This window comes from Tamandua tetradactyla, chromosome 22, assembly GCF_023851605.1.
Source record: "Tamandua tetradactyla isolate mTamTet1 chromosome 22, mTamTet1.pri, whole genome shotgun sequence".
Taxonomy (NCBI): Eukaryota; Metazoa; Chordata; class Mammalia; order Pilosa; family Myrmecophagidae; genus Tamandua; species Tamandua tetradactyla.
Genome location: NC_135348.1, coordinates 11,631,000 through 11,639,525, shown reverse-complemented (window position 1 = coordinate 11,639,525; position 8,526 = coordinate 11,631,000). Strand labels below are relative to the sequence as shown.

The 8,526-nt window shown below is 38.6% G+C and overlaps 1 pseudogene; it reads right to left on the bottom strand.

Moving 5' to 3' along the window:
* Nucleotides 1-7,474: 7,474 nt before the first annotated feature.
* On the bottom strand, nt 7,475-8,229 carry LOC143665975 (glyceraldehyde-3-phosphate dehydrogenase pseudogene; annotated as a pseudogene).
* Between the last annotated feature and the right edge of the window lie 297 nt (nt 8,230-8,526).

The window sequence follows — 8,526 nt, the reverse complement described above, 5'->3', positions numbered from 1 at the left end:
TCAATTAATGTAGTATAGCACATTAATAAATCAAAAGGGAAAAATGACATGACCATCTGGACTGATACTGAAAAAGCATTCAACAAAATTCAGCATCTTTTTCTGATGAAAACACTCCAAAAAATAAGAATCAAAGGTAACTATCTTAATAAAATAAAGAGAATATATGAAAAACTGATAGCTGACATTGGACTCAATGGAGAGAGATTAAAAGCTTTCCCCCTAAGATCAGGTATAAGACAAGGATGCCCACTGTCACCACTATTATTTAACATTGTGCTAAAAGTTCTAGCTAGAGCAATCAGGCAGAACAAAGAAACAAAAGGCATCTGTTCTAGTTTGCTAGCTGCTGGAATGCAACACACCAGAGATGGATTGGCTTTCAGTAAAAGGGGATTTATTTAGTTAATGTATAGCTCTTCAGAGGAAGGGCAGCCAACTTCAACTGAGGTACTTTCTTTGGAAAGACACAGGGTGATCTCTACTGACCTTCTTTCCAGGCCTCTGGGTTCCAACATCTTTTTCTGGGGTGATTCCTTTCTGCATCTCCAAAGGCCTGGGCTATCTGCAAGTGCTGAGATGAGGTAAGCTGAGCTTCTTGGGCTGTCATATGCTGAGCTCTCTCATTTAAGCACCAGCCAATTAAATCAACATCATTCATTGCAGCAGGCATGCCTCCTAGCCGACTGCAGATGTAATCAGCAACAGATGAGGTTCACATTCCATTGGCTCATGTCCATAGCAATAGAACTAGGCACCTTGACCTGGCCAAGTTGACACCTGATCCTAACTATGACAGCATCCAAATTAGAAAGGAAGAACTAAGACTCTCATTATTTGAGGCCGATATGATACTACACTTGGAAGATCCTGAGAAATCTACAGTAAAGTTACTTGAGCTACTAAACAAATTCAGCAAGGTGGTGGGATATAAAATTAATGTGCAAAAATCAGTAACATTTCTATACACAAGCAATGACCTACCTGAGGAGTCAGTTAAAGAAAAAAATTCCATTCAAAATAGCAAATAAAAGAATCAAGTACTTAGGAATGAACTTAACTAGGGATGTAAAGGACTCATACACAGAAAACTATGTAACATTGCTAAAATAAATCAAAAGAGATCTGAATAGGTGGAAAGACATTCCCTGCTGGTGGATAGGAAGGCTAAATATAGTTGAGATGTCAATTCTCCCCAAACTGATCTAGAGATTCAACATAGTACCAATGAAAAGTCCAATGAACTGCTTTGAAGATTTGGAAAACCTAACTACCAAATTCATCTGGAAGGGAAAGAGACCCAAATAGCTATAAGCATCCAAAAAAACAAGAATGAAGTGGGAGGATTAACACTCCCTGAACTTAAAACCTATTATAAAGCCACAGTGGTCAAAACAGCATGGTACTGGCACAAAGACAGAAGCATTGATCAATGGAATTGAATTGAGGGTGCAGAAATAGACCACCAAATCTATGGTCAACTGATTTTTGACAAGACTCCCAGATCCTCTGAACTGGGACAAAATAGTCTTTTCAATAATTGGGCATGGAAGAACAGGATGCCAATAGCCAAAAGAATTAAAGAGGACCCCTACCTTACACCCTACAAAAAACTAACTCAAAGTGGAGCAAACACTTAAATATAAGAGCTAGCACCACAAACCATCTAGAAGAAAATATAAAGAAGCATCTTCAAGACCTAGTAATAGGAGGTACCTTCCTAAACTTTACACCCAAACCACAAGCAACAAAAGAAAAACAATAAATGGGAACTACTCCAAATGAAATGCTTCAGCACTTCAAAAGACTTTGCCAAAAAGGTGAAGAGGTCCCAACTCTATAAGAGAAAATATTTGGAAATCACATATCAGACAAAGGTTTGATTTTCTGTATATACAAAGAAATCATACAACTCAACAACAAAAGAGAAAACAACCCAATTATAAAATGGGCTGAAGATATTAATAGGCATTTTTCTGAAGAGCAAATACAGATGGCTCAAAAGCATATGGAGAGATGCTCCTTTTCATTGGTTATAAGGGAAATGCAGATCAAGACTACAATGAGATACCACCTCACACCTATAAGAGCAGCTGCTATTAAATAAACAGGAAACTAAAAATGTTGATGAGGAGGTAGAGAATCTGGGACACTTATGCACTGCTGGCAGGAACGTATAATGGTGAAGCCACTATGGAAGACTCTTTGGCGTTTCCTTAGGAAACTAAATATCGAGTTGCCCTATGACCCAAAAGAACTGAAAGCAATGGCACAAACAGAATTTTGCACACCGATGTTCATAGCAGCATTATTCACAATCACCACAAGATGGAAACAAGCCAAATGCCCATAAACAGACAAGTGGATTAACAAAATGTGGTATATACATACAATGGAATATTATGCAGTAGTAAGACGAAGTGACATCCTGAAGCACATGACAAGATGGATGATCCTTGAGGACATAATGCTGAGCAAAATTAGCCAGACACAAAAGAATAGATAATATATGATTCCACTTTTATGGCCAGCATAAAGGTATAACCAGAGGCTTATAATACAGATTATAGGGGACTTAGAGATACATAGAAGCTAGAGATGGGTGAACCATATAGCTAATGAGGTTGAACTCCAAAATAAGAAAACAGATAGGAGTGCAGGTGATTCTCTAGTGAGTCTAGAAGTCATATTACCATATTGAAGATGAATAAGATTGAAAGGTGTTGTACTGACCCACATGTTCCACTGATTCACAGTAGAAATATGAATGAGTTCTCATAAGAATTACTTTGAAGGTATATTCTTTTATAAAGAGTGTGGAAGTCTAGGGTGCAGGGGGAAAACTGCTATTGCATGCTATGAGCTGTGTTCAAAAGGAAACCATCAGCACTACCACAGCAACAGCAGAGGTAAATAATGGAGTGAGGGACAAGATTTAAGAGGAGGTTTAGATTTCCTATTTGGCGAGGGTATCTTTATTGGTTTTCTGTCCAAGTTGTCTAAAATTATCTAAAATTGAGAATGTTGATGAACTGTGGACTTTGGGTCTTCTACATGATGCCTGATGAATGCAGGAAACTGAAGGACGCACTGACAAAGAAGTAGATTGGCAAACAATGGTGTATGCTTATTAATGAAGGTTGTGCTGCTATGAAAAGGAACAATATCGTCAGGCATGCAACGATGTGAATGAACCATGTGGGACATTTGGTGAGACAAAGTAAGCCAGAAACAAATAAACAAACAAATAAAACTAACAACAATGGTATGGTCACCTTTAGAAAATGTTTGTAAGAAAACAGGAGTCTAGCTTTTGGAGCAGACACATTAGGTCCAGAAATTATTATTTCTGAATTTTGAGAGGCTGTTTTAAATATATAATTTGATATTTAGAGATAAGAACGAAGCTGAATAGGTTGGGGTTTAAGTAATTCAGAACATAGGGGTAAGGAAGACAGTGTCCATATTTTAGAACCATACATACTCTTTGAGACCAATGGAAGAAAGTTTTATTTGGTCTGGAACAGAAATTTTCTGTAGTGCAAAATCTAATTCAACCTATTTGTATAGCTCATTTGAACAATTGAAGCACAGGGAGCACAGAGTAAGAAAGGGGTCCTTTAATCCTGTATAGATTATTGTAATGCCTGGAAACATCCTAGAGTATATTAAACAGATAATCAAAAAGTATTAAGAAAGTCCCCTGAGGAATAGAATATGGAACTATTAAACCTTACCATCAAGGGAGCCCTCTGATACTGTGTCAGACTTTAGGGATATCCAAATCAATAGGCCATGCCCTTGATCATTAGGCCTACTCTTATGAAGTTTATGTAGGTAGTAGAGAAGTTTAGATCACCTATAAGCATGCCTAAGAGTTATTTCTGGAGGACCTCTGTTGTTGCTCAGATGTGGCCTCAGTCTCTCTAAGCTTAACTCTGCAAGTGAAATCATTGCCCTCCCTTCTATGTGAGACATGCCATCCAGGGGTGAAAGTCTCCCTGGTGACATGGGAGATGACTCCCAGGGATGAATTCAGGCCTGGCACCATAGGATCAACAATTATATCCTGACCAAAAGGGGGAGAGATGTAATCAATAAAGTATCAGTGGCAGAGAGAGTTCAAATGGAGTTGAGTGGCTACTCTGGAGGTTGCCCTTACACAAGCTTCAGGTAGACTTTCCTACCTATCATAATCTGCCAAACCCCAACCAGGATCATTCCAGCCAATCCTAAGGAACATTTAGGGCAAAATATAAGATTCCACAAGAGTTGTAGGCACCAGAGTAACTTGCCAGAAACCTACAACCTCCAAATGAGTCCCTGGTCCAGATAAGTCCTGAAACCTAGTCCAGCCTCTCCAGAACATCAGATAGGTCCATCCCCCTACCCCATATAAGTGACAGACCCTTCCAATATTAAAAATTTAGAATTGCCATAGCCCAAACAACCTTAAAGAGAGGTATGGAAAGATCAAAGTGATGGTGGAATTATATGTAAAAGATAGGACTTAACAAATGAATATGAATGCTAAATCATTAAATTGATATCTCTTTTAGTCTCCAGTATTTTAGAGCAGCTAAAGGTAAAAACCTAAAATTATGAAATTGTAACCCATGTCAAAGTCTTAAATATGTTCTACAACTAATTGTGGTGCTGTGCTTGGAAATTTATAGCTTTTTTGTATATATGTTATTTTTTGCAAAAAAAAAAGAAGGAAAAAAGTCAATTGTGATGATAAAGAATATTTAAGTCCTCTAGCCTCCTACATTCTGGAGCAGCTGAAAGGGAAAATATGAGAGGATCATATGGAAATCTGGGCTCTGTCCTGTAACCACTTTTTGATGAGTGCTTTGAAAACTATTGCTTTTTTATTTCTTTGCTTTGTATATATGTTATACTATACAATAAAAAAGTTTAAAAAATTCGTAGCATTATTTATCCAACTTAAAGAATATTCTTATATTTTGTAAATAAAATTTTCTTTTGCAGCAGTTTTAAGCATAAGGGAAATTGTACAGTAAGTACAGAGAATTCCCATATAACCCCTCACATACTAGTTTCCCTTTCTATCATCTTGCATTTATGTTGCAACTGATGAACCAATATTGATGCATTATTAGTTAACTAAAGTCCATACTTTATGAGTTCACTCTGTCTATACAGTTCTATGAGTGTTGACAAATTCTTATGTCATGTATCCATCATTATGCTGTTATACAACAGCAATAAGTTCCAACTATTCATCCCTTCTCTCCACCCTCCAACCAACTGCTACCCAAGGCAACCACTGATTTTTACTCTCTCTATAGGTTTTCCTTTTCCACAATGTCATATAATTGGAATCATACCTTATATACCCTTTTCGGACTGGCCTATTTCACTTATCATTATCCATTTAAGGTTCTTCCATACGTTTTCGTGGCGTGATAGCTCATTTCTTTCTATTGCTGAATAATATTTGATTGTATGGATGTGCCACAGTTTGCCTATATACTCACCTGTGAAAGGGCACCTTGGTTGCTTCCAATTTGGGGGAATGAATAAAGCTGCTATCATCATATGCGCACAGGTTTTGCGTGGACATAAGTTTTCAACTCTTTTGGAGTTGCTCATAATTGTGTAATTTGGGGATTATGTGGTAAGACCATGTTTAGCATTATATGAAACTTGAAAACTGTTTTCCAGAGTGGCTGCACCATACTTCAGTCCCAGCAGTACTGAATGAGAGTGTCTGTTGCGCCACATCCTCGTCAGCACTTGGTATTGTTTGTGTATTGGATTTTAGTCATTCTAATAGGTATTTAGTGGTATCTCATTATGGTTATAACTTGCAGTTCCCTAGTGGTATATGATGAGTTTGTTTGATTTCTTACTACTGATTTTCCATAATTCTTTGCATATTTGGAATACAAGTCCTTGTCACACATTTTGCAAATATTTTCTCCCAGGTGGTGGCTTGTCTTTTCATTTTCTTTTTTGTGTCTTTTCATTTTCCATGTCCTAGTCAGAGTAAAAGTTGTTAATTTTAATGACGTTCCACTTATCAATATCATCTTGCTTTTAGGATCATACTTTTTGGGGTTGCATTGAAGAAATTATTGCTTGAGTTTTTCTTGCTGAGTCTTGAATTTCTATACATTTCTAGACCAAGGTCTCTGTCGGGTATGTGAATTTGAAAATATTTTCCCTCAATCTGTAGCTAATTTTTATTGCCTTCTTAGCAGACAGGATCTTTCACAGAGAGAAAATTTTTTGTCGTTTTTTGCTTTTTAATTTTGACGAGGTCCAATTTGTTAGTTTTGTCTTTTATAAATGGTGGTTCTGGGGTCAAGTCTATTAATCTTCACTTAGCCCCAGAGCCCCAATATTGTTTTCCTATTTTTAACTAAAGTTCTATAGTTTTTTCAATGAACTTCATGGTATCTTTAAGCTACTTTTCATATAAGATATGAGGTTTAGGCTTAGGTTCAAATTTTTAGCTATGGATGTCCAAGTACTCAAGCAACACTTGTGAAAAATGCTATTCTTCCTTTGATGAATTGCTTTGGTACCTGTGTCCAAAATCAATTGGGACTATTTATGGGGTCTATGTCTGGATTTTCTATTCTGTTTCATTGATCTGTGTGCTCCTATCTGGGTTATTGGCATACAGGATTTTTTAAAATCTCAAATAATACAGAATTTCTATGTTTCTTCCTCAAGTGATATATTTTCCATCTTAAAAAATGGAGATAATTTTCAGGAATCTTTGATCTATTGGTGGGAAGTATTAATTGGTTAGGGACAAAAAGGAAGAAACAAACCACATAAAATTTAGGGGTATTTAACAGACTTATTCTTACACTTAGAAAAAAATTGAGAGTCCTGATACCTCTGTGAATCTTTCCTTATTGCTTCCTATCACTTTGGTGTTCTCATTTATGCATTACACGTTATTTTCTCTGTTTTTACATGTGAAGAAATTGAAGCTCTTTGATGTTCCCACAGAAAGTGGTGGGACCAACGTCATACTCAGAAGCTAGTTTTGCTTGGTCCGAAAGTTCATAATTTTGGGGGGGGGGGAGCTTGGTGTATTTTATTGATGGTACATGACAAGGGCTCTCAGCCCCTCCTTCTTCAAGGGGCCTGGGATGGAAGCTGTGGAGGATGGGTGATTCACAGTCTTAGGAGATCTAGTGGGGCCAGGACTGTCCAGCAGCTGACAACCTCTCTTCCACTCATGCTGTCACTGAGACTGGTGGTTCAGAGGCTGTTACTCCTTGGTTGCCATGAAAACCATAAGGTCCACCAACCTGTTGCTGTAGCCACATTCATTGTCATACCTGGAAATGAGCTTACAAAGTGGTCGTTGAGGGAAATGCCAGCCCTAGCATCAAAAGTGGAAAAGTGAGTGTCACTGTTGAAGTTGTGGGAGACAACCTGGTCCTCAGTAAAGCAAGGATACCTATTAGAAGGACCTCTTACACCTGCTTTACCACTTTTTTATGTCATCATACTTGGCCACTTTCTCCAGCCATCATGTTAGATCCATAATGGGCACATTGGGGATCGGGAAGTGGAAGTACGCTTCCCATTCAGCTCTGGGATGACCCTGCCCACCACCTTGGCAGGACTGGTAGATGCAGGGATGATATTCTGGGCAGCCCTATGGGTGTCATGCCACATTTTCCCAGAGGGTTTATCCATAGGCTTCTGGGTGGCAGTGAAAATGTGGACAGTGGTCATGAGTCCCTCCACAATGCCAAAGTTGTCATGGATGACCTTGGCCAAGAGGGCCACACAGTTGGTGGTGCAGGAAGCATTGCTGATCATCTTGAGGGAGCTGTCATACTTCTCATGCTTCACGCCCATCACAAACATGGGGACATCAGCCAAAGGGGCAAAGATGATGACTCTTTTGACACCACTCTTCAAGTGTGCCCCAGCCTTCTCCATGGTTGTGAAGACACCAGGGGACTCCACCACATATTCGGCACCAGCATCACCCTATTTTGATGCTGGTGGGATCTCACTTCTGGAAAATAGTAATGGGATTCCCACTGGTGACAAGCTTTCTTTTCTCAATCTTGACATTGCTTTTGAACTTAGCATGAGTAGAATCATACTAGAACATATAGACCATGTGGTTGAGGTCAATCAATGAAGGTGCTCTTTGCCAGAGTTTACAGCAGCCCTGATGACCAGGCACCCAATATGGCCAAATCCATTTATTCTGACCTTTACCATCATGCCTCAGAGATGTGCCTGGCACTTCACGAAAATATGAGGCTCTCTGTCAAGTGGGTAAGAGCAGAGAGCCTAAAGTTCATTATTTTACTCACTATGAGATACTATAACTCAGATTCCAGTGCCACTCAGACCAACAACTCTCATATCCATTTGAAAGATATTTGAAAGTATAGGCTAGCGTCTGTTATTATAACCCAGAAGAGTCATTGTGTGAGAAGTAAGGTGGGTTGCTTACTGGAGCCCTTTAAGAGGGAACCATTTTTAGATAGAGCTTGAGAGCCACGAGAACCAACA